Source organism: Cetorhinus maximus, chromosome 4 (assembly GCF_964194155.1).
Source record: "Cetorhinus maximus chromosome 4, sCetMax3.hap1.1, whole genome shotgun sequence".
In the NCBI taxonomy this organism is placed as follows: domain Eukaryota; kingdom Metazoa; phylum Chordata; class Chondrichthyes; order Lamniformes; family Cetorhinidae; genus Cetorhinus; species Cetorhinus maximus.
In genome coordinates this window covers 131,614,212-131,629,709 of record NC_135882.1, presented here as the reverse complement: position 1 = coordinate 131,629,709, position 15,498 = coordinate 131,614,212, and the positions used below count along the sequence as shown (strand labels likewise).

The following is a 15,498-nucleotide window of genomic DNA, read 5'->3' as shown; positions in this document are numbered from 1 at the left end:
TCTTCCTGCCTGGCACAGAGCAGGTCTGGTCAGGGTGAATCACCAATTCCAGAGCGGATTTGACCCGATTGGCTATGACCTTGGACAGAATCTTATAGTCCATATTCAACAGTGAAATGGGTCGCCAATTTCTAATTTCCTCCCTTTCCCCCTTGTGCTTGTAGATGAGGGTGATGATGCCTTTCCTCATGGATTCTGACATACTACCGGCCAGGAGCATACTCTCGTACACTCCTAGCAGGTCTGGGCCGATCAAGTCCCACAGAGCCGAATACAACTCCGCCGGCAAGCCGTCGCTTCCGGGAGTTTTACTCTTCTCGAAGGACTCAAGGGCCTTAGTCAGTTCATCAGGAGTTAGCGGTTTGTCTAGGCTCTCCCGCGTACTGTGGTCTAAGACCTCCGTGATAGAGGACAGGAAGGACTGGGAGGCCGTGCTGTCCGTGGGCTTCACATCATACAGTCCGGCATAAAAGGATTTGCTGATCCTCAGAATGTCGGACCGTGATGACTTTACTGAGCCGTCTTCTTCCTTCAGGCTGCTGATCACAGAGCGCTCTCTGTGTACCTTTTGGAAGAAGAAACGTGAGCACGTCTCATCCTGCTCCACGGAGCGGACCCTGGAACGGAAGATGATCTTGGAGGCCTCCGAGGCAAAGTGCGAGGCTTGCTGGCCCTTCACCTCTTGGAGCTCCTCCTTGACATCGACCCCCATCGACTGCAGCCGGAGCAGATTCTGCATCTTTTTCTGGAGTCAGGACATTTCCCTCTGTTCCTTTCTAGCTTTCTGGGTGCCTTTGCGGATGAAAAACCTCTTGATGCTTCCCTTGATCACTTCCCACCAGTGTGTCAGGGACTCAAAGAGGGGTTTCACGGTTCTCCAACCTTTGTAATCCCTCTTGAGCTCCTCAATGTTCTCTGGGGTCAGCAGTTGCACATTTAGCTTCCATGCCCCCCTGCCCACCCTCAGGTCCTTCTCCAAGTGGCAGTCCGCCAGTAGGAGGCAGTGGTCAGAGAAGAACACCGGCTTGACCTCGGTGGATCTGACTGTGAATGCACGGGACACAAACAGGAAGTCTATCCTGGAACGAATGGACCCGTCTGGCCGCGACCAGGTGTATCTACGCTGCGCTCCGTCTGCAGGGTTGCTGAAGACGTCGTGCAGCTTGGCATCCTTAACTGTTTCCATCAGGGATCTGGACGTAGCGTCCAATCTGCTTCCGGCCCTGCCGGATCGTCCAGCCGCATCGATGATGCAGTTGAAGTCCCCGCCCAGAATGACCGGCCTGGAGGTCGCCAGCAGCAGTGGGAGCTGCTGAAAAACCTCCAGCCGCTCAGCCCCTTGTGCCGGGCCATACACGTTAATTAACCGGAGTGGAGCGTTCTTGTACATTACGTCTGCTACGAGGAGTCGCCCGCCCACCACCTCCTTGACCTCGGAGACGGTGAAGTTGCCTCCCCGCAGCAGAATACCCAGGCCGGAGGAACGAGAGTCGTTTCCGCCCGACCAGATCGATGGCCCGTGGGACCACCATCGTGACCATTGCCTGTAGGAGCTGAGGTGCGGTATCGCACACTCCTGCAGAAACAACAGGTCAGCTTTGACCTTGGCTAGGTAGTCCAAGGTCGCAACACATCGCGTAGTAGATTTAATGCTACGCACATTTATGGATACAATCTTTAAACCCATTTTAAAGCATTTATTCTCCTACCAAACCCACTGTCTCTGAGAGTCTCAGACCTTTAGTCTGCTCCTTCATACCCGTAGTGAGCTCAAATTCCTTCACTTTGGATGGGCTGAGGTAGATCTCCTTGGCCGTGTTCTGCTCCAGTGGCATCTGGAGGTTCACGTAGAGAGCGGGTTTTGAGATGACCTTTGCTGGAGAAGCTTCTCCAAAACTCACCCCCTCTGGGGTGTTGCTGATCCCGGCTTCCTGGAGCTGGGGTGCGATGATTGCCTCACTGCTCCCAGATTCCAGGGGCTGTGGTGCACTGGCCTCCTCAGGTTGCAGGCAAAGTTGGGGTGCGCTGGTCTCCTTGTTGTCTCCAATTTTCTGGAGCTCGGGTGTCTCGTCCTCCAACGCCCTGGAGCTTTGCCGCCTCTTCTGTCGGTGCCGCTCTGGCACTTCATCATCCGAAGAGCTGCTGCCCTTGTCATCCGTGTCGGATGGGAGACGCCTCTTGCCGCTTCTCTGGGAAACGCCTTTGCTTCTTCTTCGCTCCCTCTTACTTTTCTTGTTCTTCACCGTCCGCCACTCCCCCTGCTGCTTTTCCACTGCTGCCTCCTCCTCCATTGATTCGCTGTCCTGAGGACTGGGAGGTTCAGGGGGTAGTGCTGTTGATTGGCTCTCTGTTGCCTCAATCTCTTTCTCCACCTTGTCTCTCTCTGTGTCCTCCTTTGTCCCGTTGAGCTCCCTGGGGGCCTTGGTGGTTGGAGTGACACCTTTGAGCAGCAATGCGTCCAATCACGGAGCACTGAGCTGAAAGCAAAAGAAGACTTCTATCACTGAGACAGGGCTCTCGGCTGCTCCCTCACACTTGTGGCGACTGCTAGTTTCTGCTCGACTTGCTTGGAATCTTCAAGCTCGGGCTCTTCACTGTTTCTTTCATTGCCACTGTGGTTTAGCATCCTGCTGGTGCTGTAAGCTGCTGCTGTTCGTACATGCTGATTGGAGCGAAGTATGGCTGTGCTCAGGCCGCAGGCCGACCCTATGCAGAATTGCTCTGCTGGCCCAGGATCGTCTTGGAGACAGGTGCTGATAAGATCCTGGGCAGCAAGTGTGAGCAAAGCACCCGATAGTGTGGGGGAATTAGCTCAAATGGTAGAGCGCTCGCTTAGCATGCGAGAGGTAGTGGGATCGATGCCCACATTCTCCACTTTGGCGTCCTCCTAGGGCAAAGGCTTGAGAGGCGGCAGTTTCTTTGTTGAGCCCACAGTTCACAAATCTGCAGAACCTCCATGTGCTGCTACAGAGCGAGGCCAAAAGTTTTGTGAGCGCAGCGGAAAGCAAGTTGTCTTGATGTTGCCAGCAGCAGAGTTGTAAATCTGATCTGAATGCAAGAAAAGAAGACACCAAGCACATTGCCCTCTCTGAGGATTGAACTCAGGACCTTCAGATTATGAGACTGACACACTGCCTACTGCACTAAGATGGAACACTGCAAGGCCCTCATCAGCTGGGCTCCAGCCTGCGTGGGGGAATTAGATCAAATAGCAGAACGCTCACTTTGCATGTGTGTGGCAGTGAGATGGATGGCCACCTTGTCCAGTTTGCATTTTACCTGGGGACAAAGCTTCAGGCAGAGCAGTTGTGTCGCTGAGCCCACAGTTCACAAATGTCCAGAGTGCTGCCATGTGCTGCCACACAGAGAGGCCAAATGAATGGGGTGCTGCAGCAAAGCAAGATGTCTCGATTTTTGCCGGCAGCGGCGATGGAAATGTGAGGTGAGTGCATGCAAAGAATGTGCAAAACACTCTGGCCTCTGTGCGGATTCAACTCAAGACCTTCGGATGATGAGAGTGACACGCTGCCGAATGCGCTAAGAAGGCATGCTGTGACGCTTGGCAGATAGCAGAACCAATTAGGCCAGAGAACAAGGTACATCAGGCCACAATGCAATGCTTGCAGAAACCCTCGAGCTAGACATGAGTACGAGACGTCAGCCTCCGATCCGTAGTCAGTCACGTATGCCGTGACACCACAGGCCCAACCGGCAGAGAAAGCAGGTGGCTCGCAGTGCGCCAGTGTGTGGCATGAAGAGACAGGTGAAGCCCTTGACGTCTGAAGGTGCATGGCCAACAAACAGCAAAGACTGTGGGCTTCAATGCTTCGCCTCGATTGCTCAGTTGATAGAGCGGAGGATTGGAGAGGAGAACGTATCAAAGTCATCCTTAGGTCAATGCTCGAATGGCGAATAAACGGTGCGTGTGTGTGCGTGTGTGGTTTTCGAACAAGCGTGTGGTAAGCAACGCTTAGCTGAAAGCAGAATTCTTAACTTGCTACCTAGATTACAGCTTACCATGTTGCCTTCATGGCCCAGGAGCCATCTTTCCCCGTCTGAAAACAGCCCGTACACGGCGGTGAGACTTCTGCAGTTGCACCTGATGAGCAGCAGGGTGCACCTTTGAGCAGCAATGCGTCCAATCACGGAGCACTGAGCTGAAAGCAAAAGAAGACTTCTATCACTGAGACAGGGCTCTCGGCTGCTCCCTCACACTTGTGGCGACTGCTAGTTTCTGCTCGACTTGCTTGGAATCTTCAAGCTCGGGCTCTTCACTGTTTCTTTCATTGCCACTGTGGTTTAGCATCCTGCTGGTGCTGTAAGCTGCTGCTGTTCGTACATGCTGATTGGAGCGAAGTATGGCTGTGCTCAGGCCGCAGGCCGACCCCATGCAGAATTGCTCTGCTGGCCCAGGATCGTCTTGGAGACAGGTGCTGATAAGATCCTGGGCAGCAAGTGTGAGCAAAGCACCTGACTGTGTGGGGGAATTAGCTCAAATGGTAGAGCGCTCGCTTTGCATGCGAGAGGTAGTGCGATCGATGCCCACATTCTCCACTTTGGCGTCCTCCTAGGGCAAAGGCTTGAGAGGCAGCAGTTTCTTTGTTGAGCCCACAGTTCACAAATCTGCAGAACCTCCATGTGCTGCTGCAGAGCGAGGCCAAATGTTTTGCGAGCGCTGCGGCAAGCAAGGTGTCTTGATTTTTGCCAGCAGCAGAGTTGGAAATCTGATCTGAATGCAAGAAAAGAATGCAGCGAGCCCTCTCTGAGGATTGAACTCAGGACCTTCAGATTATGAGACTGACACACTGCCTACTGCACTAAGATGGAACACTGCAAGACCCTCGTCAGCTGGGCTCCAGCCTGCGTGGGGGAATTAGATCAAATAGCAGAACGCTCACTTTGCATGTGTGTGGCAGTGAGATGGATGGCCACCTTGTCCAGTTTGCATTTTACCTGGGGACAAAGCTTCAGGCAGAGCAGTTGTGTCGCTGAGCCCACAGTTCACAAATGTCCAGAGTGCTGCCATGTGCTGCCACACAGAGAGGCCAAATGAATGGGGTGCGGCAGCAAAGCAAGATGTCTCGATTTTTGCCGGCAGCGGCGATGGAAATGTGAGGTGAGTGCATGCAAAGAATGTGCAAACCTCTCGGGCCTGTGTGCGGATTCAACTCAAGACCTTCGGATGATGAGAGTGACACGTTGCCGACTGCGCTAAGAAGGCATGCTGTGACGCTTGGCAGATAGCATAACCAATTAGGCAAGAGTACAAGGTACATCAGGCCACAATGCATTGTTTGCAGAAACCTTCGAGCTAGACATGAGTACGAGACGTCAGCCTCCGATCCGTATCCAGTCACGTTTGCCGTGACACCACAGGCCCAACCGGCAGAGAAAGCAGGTGGCTCGCAGTGCGCCAGTGTGTGGCATGAAGAGGCAGGTGAAGCCCTTGACATCTGAAGATGCATGGCCAACAAACAGCAAAGACTGTGGGCTTCAATGCTTCGCCTCGATTGCTCAGTTGATAGAGCGGAGGATTGGAGAGGAGAACGTATCAAAGTCATCCTTAGGTCAATGCTCGAATGGCGAATAAACGGTGCGTGTGTGGTTTTCGAACAAGCGTGTGGTAAGCAACGCTTAGCTGAAAGCAGAATTCTTAACTTGCTACCTAGATTACAGCTTACCATGTTGCCTTCATGGCCCAGGAGCCATCTTTCCCCGTCTGAAAACAGCCCGTACACGGCGGTGAGACTTCTGCAGTTGCACCTGATGAGCAGCAGGGTGCACCTTTGAGCAGCAATGCGTCCAATCACGGAGCACTGAGCTGAAAGCAAAAGAAGACTTCTATCACTGAGACAGGGCTCTCGGCTGCTCCCTCACACTTGTGGCGACTGCTAGTTTCTGCTCGACTTGCTTGGAATCTTCAAGCTCGGGCTCTTCACTGTTTCTTTCATTGCCACTGTGGTTTAGCATCCTGCTGGTGTTGTAAGCTGCTGCTGTTCGTACATGCTGATTGGAGCGAAGTATGGCTGTGCTCAGGCCACAGGCCGACCCCATGCAGAATTGCTCTGCTGGCCCAGGATCGTCTTGGAGACAGGTGCTGATAAGATCCTGGGCAGCAAGTGTGAGCAAAGCACCTGACTGTGTGGGGGAATTAGCTCAAATGGTAGAGCGCTCGCTTTGCATGCGAGAGGTAGTGGGATCGATGCCCACATTCTCCACTTTGGCGTCCTCCTAGGGCAAAGGCTTGAGAGGCAGCAGTTTCTTTGTTGAGCCCACAGTTCACAAATCTGCAGAACCTCCATGTGCTGCTGCAGAGCGAGGCCAAATGTTTTGCGAGCGCAGCGGAAAGCAAGGTGTCTTGATTTTTGCCAGCAGCAGAGTTGGAAATCTGATCTGAATGCAAGAAAAGAATGCACCGAGCCCTCTCTGAGGATTGAACTCAGGTCCTTCAGATTATGAGACTGACACACTGCCTACTGCACTAAGATGGAACACTGCAAGGCCCTCGTCAGCTGGGCTCCAGCCTGCGTGGGGGAATTAGATCAAATAGCAGAACGCTCACTTTGCATGTGTGTGGCAGTGAGATGGATGGCCACCTTGTCCAGTTTGCATTTTACCTGGGGACAAAGCTTCAGACAGAGCAGTTGTGTCGCTGAGCCCACAGTTCACAAATGTCCAGAGTGCTGCCATGTGCTGCCACACAGAGAGGCCAAATGAATGGGGTGCGGCAGCAAAGCAAGATGTCTCGATTTTTGCCGGCAGCGGCGATGGAAATGTGAGGTGAATGCATGCAAAGAAGTTGCAAAACACTCTGGCCTCTGTACGGATTCAACTCAAGACCTTCGGATGATGAGAGTGACACGCTGCCGAATGCGCTAAGAAGGCATGCTGTGACGCTTGGCAGATAGCAGAACCAATTAGGCCAGAGAACAAGGTACATCAGGCCACAATGCAATGCTTGCAGAAACCCTCGAGCTAGACATGAGTACGAGACGTCAGCCTCCGATCCGTAGTCAGTCACGTATGCCGTGACACCACAGGCCCAACCAGCAGAGAAAGCAGGTGGCTCGCAGTGCCCGAGTGTGTGGCATGAAGAGGCAGGTGAAGCCCTCGACGTCTAAAGGTGCATGGCCAACAAACAGCAAAGACTGTGGGCTTCAATGCTTCGCCTCGATTGCTCAGTTGATAGAGCGGAGGACTGGAGAGGAGAACATATCAAAGTCATCCTTAGGTCACTGCTCGAATGGCGAATAAACGGTGCGTGTGTGTGCGTGTGTGGTTTTCGAACAAACGTGTGGTAAGCAACGCTTAGCTGAAAGCAGAATTCTTAACTTGCTACCTAGATTACAGCATAACATGTTGCCGTCATGGCACAGGAGCCATCTTTCCCCGTCTGAAAACAGCCCGTACACGGCGGTGAGTCTTCTGCAGTTGCACCTGAAGAGCAGCAGGGGGCACCTTTGAGCAGCAATGCGTCCAATCACGGAGCACTGAGCTGAAAGCAAAAGAAGACTTCTATCACTGAGACAGGGCTCTCGGCTGCTCCCTCACACTTGTGGCGACTGCTAGTTTCTGCTCGACTTGCTTGGAATCTTCAAGCTCGGGCTCTTCACTGTTTCTTTCATTGCCACTGTGGTTTAGCATCCTGCTGGTTCTGTAATCTGCTGCTGTTCATACATGCTGATTGGAGCGAATATGGCTGTGCTCAGGCCACAGGCCGACCCTATGCAGAATTGCTCTGCTGGCCCAGGATCGTCTTGGAGACAAGTGCTGAGGAGATCCTGGGCAGCAAGCGTGAGCCAAGCACCTGACTGTGTGGGGGAATTAGCTCAAATGGTAGAGCGCTCGCTTTGTATGCGAGAGGTAGTGGGATCGATGCCCACATTCTCCACTTTGGCGTCCTCCTAGGGCAAAGGCTTGAGAGGCGGCAGTTTCTTTGTTGAGCCCACAGTTCACAAATCTGCAGAACCTCCATGTGCTGCTACAGAGCGAGGCCAAAAGTTTTGTGAGCGCAGCGGAAAGCAAGGTGTCTTGATGTTGCCAGCAGCAGAGTTGTAAATCTGATCTGAATGCAAGAAAAGAAGACACCAAGCACATTGCCCTCTCTGAGGATTGAACTCAGGACCTTCAGATTATGAGACTGACACGCTGCCTACTGCGCTAAGAAGGCACACTGCAAAACCCTCGTCGGCTGGGCTCAAGCCTGCGTGGGGGAATTAGATCAAATAGCAGAACGCTCACTTTGCATGTGTGTGGCAGTGAGACGGATGGCCACCTTCTCCGGTTTGCATTTTACCTGGGGACAAAGCATCAGGCAGAGCAGTTGTGTCGCTGAGCCCACAGTTCACAAATGTCCAGAGTGCTGCCATGTGCTGCCACACAGAGAGGCCAAATGAATGGGGTGCGGCAGCAAAGCAAGATGTCTCGATTTTTGCCGGCAGCGGCGATGGAAATGTGAGGTGAGTGCATGCAAAGAATGTGCAAAGCTCTCTGGCCTGTGTGCGGATTCAACTCAAGACCTTCGGACGATGAGAGTGACACGTTGCCGACTGCGCTAAGAAGGCATGCTGTGACGCTTGGCAGATAGCATAACCAATTAGGCAAGAGTACAAGGTACATCAGGCCACAATGCATTGTTTGCAGAAACCTTCGAGCTAGACATGAGTACGAGACGTCAGCCTCCGATCCGTAGCCAGTCACGTTTGCCGTGACACCACAGGCCCAACCGGCAGAGAAAGCAGGTGGCTCGCAGTGCGCCAGTGTGTCGCATGAAGAGGCAGGTGAAGCCCTTGACGTCTGAAGGTGCATGGCCAACAAACAGCAAAGACTGTGGGCTTCAATGCTTCGCCTCGATTGCTCAGTTGATAGAGCGGAGGATTGGAGAGGAGAACGTATCAAAGTCATCCTTAGGTCAATGCTCGAATGGCGAATAAACGGTGCGTGTGTGTGCGTGTGTGGTTTTCGAACAAGCGTGTGGTAAGCAACGCTTAGCTGAAAGCAGAATTCTTAACTTGCTACCTAGATTACAGCTTACCATGTTGCCTTCATGGCCCAGGAGCCATCTTTCCCCGTCTGAAAACAGCCCGTACACGGCGGTGAGACTTCTGCAGTTGCACCTGATGAGCAGCAGGGTGCACCTTTGAGCAGCAATGCGTCCAATCACGGAGCACTGAGCTGAAAGCAAAAGAAGACTTCTATCACTGAGACAGGGCTCTCGGCTGCTCCCTCACACTTGTGGCGACTGCTAGTTTCTGCTCGACTTGCTTGGAATCTTCAAGCTCGGGCTCTTCACTGTTTCTTTCATTGCCACTGTGGTTTAGCATCTTGCTGGTGCTGTAAGCTGCTGCTGTTCGTACATGCTGATTGGAGCGAAGTATGGCTGTGCTCAGGCCGCAGGCCGACCCTATGCAGAATTGCTCTGCTGGCCCAGGATCGTCTTGGAGACAGGTGCTGATAAGATCCTGGGCAGCAAGTGTGAGCAAAGCACCCGACAGTGTGGGGGAATTCGCTCAAATGGTAGAGCGCTCGCTTAGCATGCGAGAGGTAGTGGGATCGATGCCCACATTCTCCCCTTTGGCGTTCCCCTCAGGGAAAGGCTTGAGACGCAGCAGTTTTTTTGTTGAGCCCACAGTTCACAAATCTGCAGAACCTCCATGTGCTGCTGCAGAGCGAGGCCAAATGTTTTGCGAGCGCTGCGGCAAGCAAGGTGTCTTGATTTTTGCCAGCAGCAGAGTTGGAAATCTGATCTGAATGCAAGAAAAGAATGCACCAAGCCCTCTCTGAGGATTGAACTCAGGACCTTCAGATTATGAGACTGACACACTGCCTACTGCACTAAGATGGAACACTGCAAGGCCCTCGTCAGCTGGGCTCCAGCCTGCGTGGGGGAATTAGATCAAATAGCAGAACGCTCACTTTGCATGTGTGTGGCAGTGAGATGGATGGCCACCTTGTCCAGTTTGCATTTTACCTGGGGACAAAGCTTCAGGCAGAGCAGTTGTGTCGCTGAGCCCACAGTTCACAAATGTCCAGAGTGCTGCCATGTGCTGCCACACAGAGAGGCCAAATGAATGGGGTGCGGCAGCAAAGCAAGATGTCTCGATTTTTGCCGGCAGCGGCGATGGAAATGTGAGGTGAGTGCATGCAAAGAAGGTGCAAAACACTCTGGCCTCTGTACGGATTCAACTCAAGACCTTCGGATGATGAGAGTGACACGCTGCCGAATGCGCTAAGAAGGCATGCTGTGACGCTTGGCAGATAGCAGAACCAATTAGGCCAGAGAACAAGGTACATCAGGCCACAATGCATTGTTTGCAGAAACCTTCGAGCTAGACATGAGTACGAGACGTCAGCCTCCGATCCGTATCCAGTCACGTTTGCCGTGACACCACAGGCCCAACCGGCAGAGAAAGCAGGTGGCTCGCAGTGCGCCAGTGTGTGGCATGAAGAGGCAGGTGAAGCCCTTGACGTCTGAAGGTGCATGGCCAACAAACAGCAAAGACTGTGGGCTTCAATGCTTCGCCTCGATTGCTCAGTTGATAGAGCGGAGGATTGGAGAGGAGAACGTATCAAAGTCATCCTTAGGTCAATGCTCGAACGGCGAATAAACGGTGCGTGTGTGTGCGTGTGTGGTTTTCGAACAAGCGTGTGGTAAGCAACGCTTAGCTGAAAGCAGAATTCTTAACTTGCTACCTAGATTACAGCATAACATGTTGCCGTCATGGCACAGGAGCCATCTTTCCCCGTCTGAAAACAGCCCGTACACGGCGGTGAGTCTTCTGCAGTTGCACCTGAAGAGCAGCAGGGGGCACCTTTGAGCAGCAATGCGTCCAATCACGGAGCACTGAGCTGAAAGCAAAAGAAGACTTCTATCACTGAGACAGGGCTCTCGGCTGCTCCCTCACACTTGTGGCGACTGCTAGTTTCTGCTCGACTTGCTTGGAATCTTCAAGCTCGGCTCTTCACTGTTTCTTTCATTGCCACTGTGGTTTAGCATCCTGCTGGTTCTGTAATCTGCTGCTGTTCATACATGCTGATTGGAGCGAATATGGCTGTGCTCAGGCCACAGGCCGACCCTATGCAGAATTGCTCTGCTGGCCCAGGATCGTCTTGGAGACAAGTGCTGAGGAGATCCTGGGCAGCAAGTGTGAGCCAAGCACCTGACTGTGTGGGGGAATTAGCTCAAATGGTAGAGCGCTCGCTTTGCATGCGAGAGGTAGTGGGATCGATGCCCACATTCTCCACTTTGGCGTCGTCCTAGGGCAAAGGCTTGAGAGGCGGCAGTTTCTTTGTTGAGCCCACAGTTCACAAATCTGCAGAACCTCCATGTGCTGCTACAGAGCGAGGCCAAAAGTTTTGTGAGCGCAGCGGAAAGCAAGTTGTCTTGATGTTGCCAGCGGCAGAGTTGTAAATCTGATCTGAATGCAAGAAAAGAAGACACCAAGCACATTGCCCTCTCTGAGGATTGAACTCAGGACCTTCAGATTATGAGACTGACGCGCTGCCTACTGCGCTAAGAAGGCACACTGCAAAACCCTCGTCGGCTGGGCTCAAGCCTGCGTGGGGGAATTAGATCAAATAGCAGAACGCTCACTTTGCATGTGTGTGGCAGTGAGACGGATGGCCACCTTCTCCGGTTTGCATTTTACCTGGGGACAAAGCATCAGGCAGAGCAGTTGTGTCGCTGAGCCCACAGTTCACAAATGTCCAGAGTGCTGCCATGTGCTGCCACACAGAGAGGCCAAATGAATGGGGTGCGGCAGCAAAGCAAGATGTCTCGATTTTTGCCGGCAGCGGCGATGGAAATGTGAGGTGAGTGCATGCAAACAAGTTGCAAAACACTCTGGCCTCTGTACGGATTCAACTCAAGACCTTCGGATGATGAGAGTGACACGCTGCCGAATGCGCTAAGAAGGCATGCTGTGACGCTTGGCAGATAGCATAACCAATTAGGCCAGAGAACAAGGTACATCAGGCCACAATGCATTGTTTGCAGAAACCTTCGAGCTAGACATGAGTACGAGACGTCAGCCTCCGATCCGTATCCAGTCACGTTTGCCGTGACATCACAGGCCCAACCGGCAGAGAAAGCAGGTGGCTCGCAGTGCGCCAGTGTGTGGCATGAAGAGGCAGGTGAAGCCCTTGACGTCTGAAGGTGCATGGCCAACAAACAGCAAAGACTGTGGGCTTCAATGCTTCGCCTCGATTGCTCAGTTGATAGAGCGGAGGATTGGAGAGGAGAACGTATCAAAGTCATCCTTAGGTCAATGCTCGAATGGCGAATAAACGGTGCGTGTGTGTGCGTGTGTGGTTTTCGAACAAGCGTGTGGTAAGCAACGCTTAGCTGAAAGCAGAATTCTTAACTTGCTACCTAGATTACAGCATAACATGTTGCCGTCATGGCACAGGAGCCATCTTTCCCCGTCTGAAAACAGCCCGTACACGGCGGTGAGTCTTCTGCAGTTGCACCTGAAGAGCAGCAGGGGGCACCTTTGAGCAGCAATGCGTCCAATCACGGAGCACTGAGCTGAAAGCAAAAGAAGACTTCTATCACTGAGACAGGGCTCTCGGCTGCTCCCTCACACTTGTGGCGACTGCTAGTTTCTGCTCGACTTGCTTGGAATCTTCAAGCTCGGCTCTTCACTGTTTCTTTCATTGCCACTGTGGTTTAGCATCCTGCTGGTTCTGTAATCTGCTGCTGTTCATACATGCTGATTGGAGCGAATATGGCTGTGCTCAGGCCACAGGCCGACCCTATGCAGAATTGCTCTGCTGGCCCAGGATCGTCTTGGAGACAAGTGCTGAGGAGATCCTGGGCAGCAAGCGTGAGCAAAGCACCTGACTGTGTGGGGGAATTAGCTCAAATGGTAGAGCGCTCGCTTTGCATGCGAGAGGTAGTGGGATCGATGCCCACATTCTCCACTTTGGCGTCCTCCTAGGACAAAGGCTTGAGAGGCGGCAGTTTCTTTGTTGAGCCCACAGTTCACAAATCTGCAGAACCTCCATGTGCTGCTACAGAGCGAGGCCAAAAGTTTTGTGAGCGCAGCGGAAAGCAAGTTGTCTTGATGTTGCCAGCGGCAGAGTTGTAAATCTGATCTGAATGCAAGAAAAGAAGACACCAAGCACGTTGCCCTCTCTGAGGATTGAACTCAGGACCTTCAGATTATGAGACTGACACGCTGCCTACTGCGCTAAGAAGGCACACTGCAAAACCCTCGTCGGCTGGGCTCAAGCCTGCGTGGGGGAATGAGATCAAATAGCAGAACGCTCACTTTGCATGTGTGTGGCAGTGAGACGGATGGCCACCTTCTCCGGTTTGCATTTTACCTGGGGACAAAGCATCAGGCAGAGCAGTTGTGTCGCTGAGCCCACAGTTCACAAATGTCCAGAGTGCTGCCATGTGCTGCCACACAGAGAGGCCAAATGAATGGGGTGCGGCAGCAAAGCAAGATGTCTCGATTTTTGCCGGCAGCGGCGATGGAAATGTGAGGTGAGTGCATGCAAAGAATGTGCAAAGCTCTCTGGCCTGTGTGCGGATTCAACTCAAGACCTTCGGACGATGAGAGTGACACGTTGCCGACTGCGCTAAGAAGGCATGCTGTGACGCTTGGCAGATAGCATAACCAATTAGGCAAGAGTACAAGGTACATCAGGCCACAATGCATTGTTTGCAGAAACCTTCGAGCTAGACATGAGTACGAGACGTCAGCCTCCGATCCGTAGCCAGTCACGTTTGCCGTGACACCACAGGCCCAACCGGCAGAGAAAGCAGATGGCTCGCAGTGCGCCAGTGTGTCGCATGAAGAGGCAGGTGAAGCCCTTGACGTCTGAAGGTGCATGGCCAACAAACAGCAAAGACTGTGGGCTTCAATGCTTCGCCTCGATTGCTCAGTTGATAGAGCGGAGGATTGGAGAGGAGAACGTATCAAAGTCATCCTTAGGTCAATGCTCGAATGGCGAATAAACGGTGCGTGTGTGTGCGTGTGTGGTTTTCGAACAAGCGTGTGGTAAGCAACGCTTAGCTGAAAGCAGAATTCTTAACTTGCTACCTAGATTACAGCTTACCATGTTGCCTTCATGGCCCAGGAGCCATCTTTCCCCGTCTGAAAACAGCCCGTACACGGCGGTGAGACTTCTGCAGTTGCACCTGATGAGCAGCAGGGGGCACCTTTGAGCAGCAATGCGTCCAATCACGGAGCACTGAGCTGAAAGCAAAAGAAGACTTCTATCACTGAGACAGGGCTCTCGGCTGCTCCCTCACACTTGTGGCGACTGCTAGTTTCTGCTCGACTTGCTTGGAATCTTCAAGCTCGGGCTCTTCACTGTTTCTTTCATTGCCACTGTGGTTTAGCATCCTGCTGGTGCTGTAAGCTGCTGCTGTTCGTACATGCTGATTGGAGCGAAGTATGGCTGTGCTCAGGCCGCAGGCCGACCCCATGCAGAATTGCTCTGCTGGCCCAGGATCGTCTTGGAGACAGGTGCTGATAAGATCCTGGGCAGCAAGTGTGAGCAAAGCACCTGACTGTGTGGGGGAATTAGCTCAAATGGTAGAGCGCTCGCTTTGCATGCGACAGGTAGTGGGATCGATGCCCACATTCTCCACTTTGGCGTCCTCCTAGGGCAAAGGCTTGAGAGGCAGCAGTTTCTTTGTTGAGCCCACAGTTCACAAATCTGCAGAACCTCCATGTGCTGCTGCAGAGCGAGGCCAAATGTTTTGCGAGCGCTGCGGCAAGCAAGGTGTCTTGATTTTTGCCAGCAGCAGAGTTGGAAATCTGATCTGAATGCAAGAAAAGAATGCAGCGAGCCCTCTCTGAGGATTGAACTCAGGACCTTCAGATTATGAGACTGACACACTGCCTACTGCACTAAGATGGAACACTGCAAGACCCTCGTCAGCTGGGCTCCAGCCTGCGTGGGGGAATTAGATCAAATAGCAGAACGCTCACTTTGCATGTGTGTGGCAGTGAGATGGATGGCCACCTTGTCCAGTTTGCATTTTACCTGGGGACAAAGCTTCAGGCAGAGCAGTTGTGTCGCTGAGCCCACAGTTCACAAATGTCCAGAGTGCTGCCATGTGCTGCCACACAGAGAGGCCAAATGAATGGGGTGCGGCAGCAAAGCAAGATGTCTCGATTTTTGCCGGCAGCGGCGATGGAAATGTGAGGTGAGTGCATGCAAAGAATGTGCAAACCTCTCGGGCCTGTGTGCGGATTCAACTCAAGACCTTCGGATGATGAGAGTGACACGTTGCCGACTGCGCTAAGAAGGCATGCTGTGACGCTTGGCAGATAGCATAACCAATTAGGCAAGAGTACAAGGTACATCAGGCCACAATGCATTGTTTGCAGAAACCTTCGAGCTAGACATGAGTACGAGACGTCAGCCTCCGATCCGTATCCAGTCACGTTTGCCGTGACACCACAGGCCCAACCGGCAGAGAAAGCAGGTGGCTCGCAGTGCGCCAGTGTGTGGCATGAAGAGGCAGGTGAAGCCCTTGAC

The 15,498-nt window shown here is 52.8% G+C and overlaps 8 non-coding genes across 8 annotated transcripts; 5 read left to right on the top strand and 3 right to left on the bottom strand.

The window, feature by feature from the left end:
* Nucleotides 1–2,801: 2,801 nt before the first annotated feature.
* Nucleotides 2,802–2,874, top strand: trnaa-agc (transfer RNA alanine (anticodon AGC)). The gene has a single exon. It is a non-coding gene; the product is annotated as a tRNA-Ala (tRNA).
* A 3,271-nt stretch (nt 2,875–6,145) lies between these two features.
* trnaa-ugc (transfer RNA alanine (anticodon UGC)) lies at nt 6,146–6,218 on the top strand. Its single transcript has one exon. It is a non-coding gene; the product is annotated as a tRNA-Ala (tRNA).
* Nucleotides 6,219–7,818: 1,600 nt separating this feature from the next.
* On the top strand, nt 7,819–7,891 carry trnat-ugu (transfer RNA threonine (anticodon UGU)). The gene has a single exon. It is a non-coding gene; the product is annotated as a tRNA-Thr (tRNA).
* A 206-nt stretch (nt 7,892–8,097) lies between these two features.
* trnam-cau (transfer RNA methionine (anticodon CAU)) lies at nt 8,098–8,170 on the bottom strand. The gene has a single exon. It is a non-coding gene; the product is annotated as a tRNA-Met (tRNA).
* A 3,000-nt stretch (nt 8,171–11,170) lies between these two features.
* Nucleotides 11,171–11,243, top strand: trnaa-ugc (transfer RNA alanine (anticodon UGC)). Its single transcript has one exon. It is a non-coding gene; the product is annotated as a tRNA-Ala (tRNA).
* A 206-nt stretch (nt 11,244–11,449) lies between these two features.
* Nucleotides 11,450–11,522, bottom strand: trnam-cau (transfer RNA methionine (anticodon CAU)). Its single transcript has one exon. It is a non-coding gene; the product is annotated as a tRNA-Met (tRNA).
* Nucleotides 11,523–12,848: 1,326 nt separating this feature from the next.
* trnaa-ugc (transfer RNA alanine (anticodon UGC)) lies at nt 12,849–12,921 on the top strand. Its single transcript has one exon. It is a non-coding gene; the product is annotated as a tRNA-Ala (tRNA).
* Nucleotides 12,922–13,127: 206 nt separating this feature from the next.
* On the bottom strand, nt 13,128–13,200 carry trnam-cau (transfer RNA methionine (anticodon CAU)). Its single transcript has one exon. It is a non-coding gene; the product is annotated as a tRNA-Met (tRNA).
* Nucleotides 13,201–15,498: the final 2,298 nt, after the last annotated feature.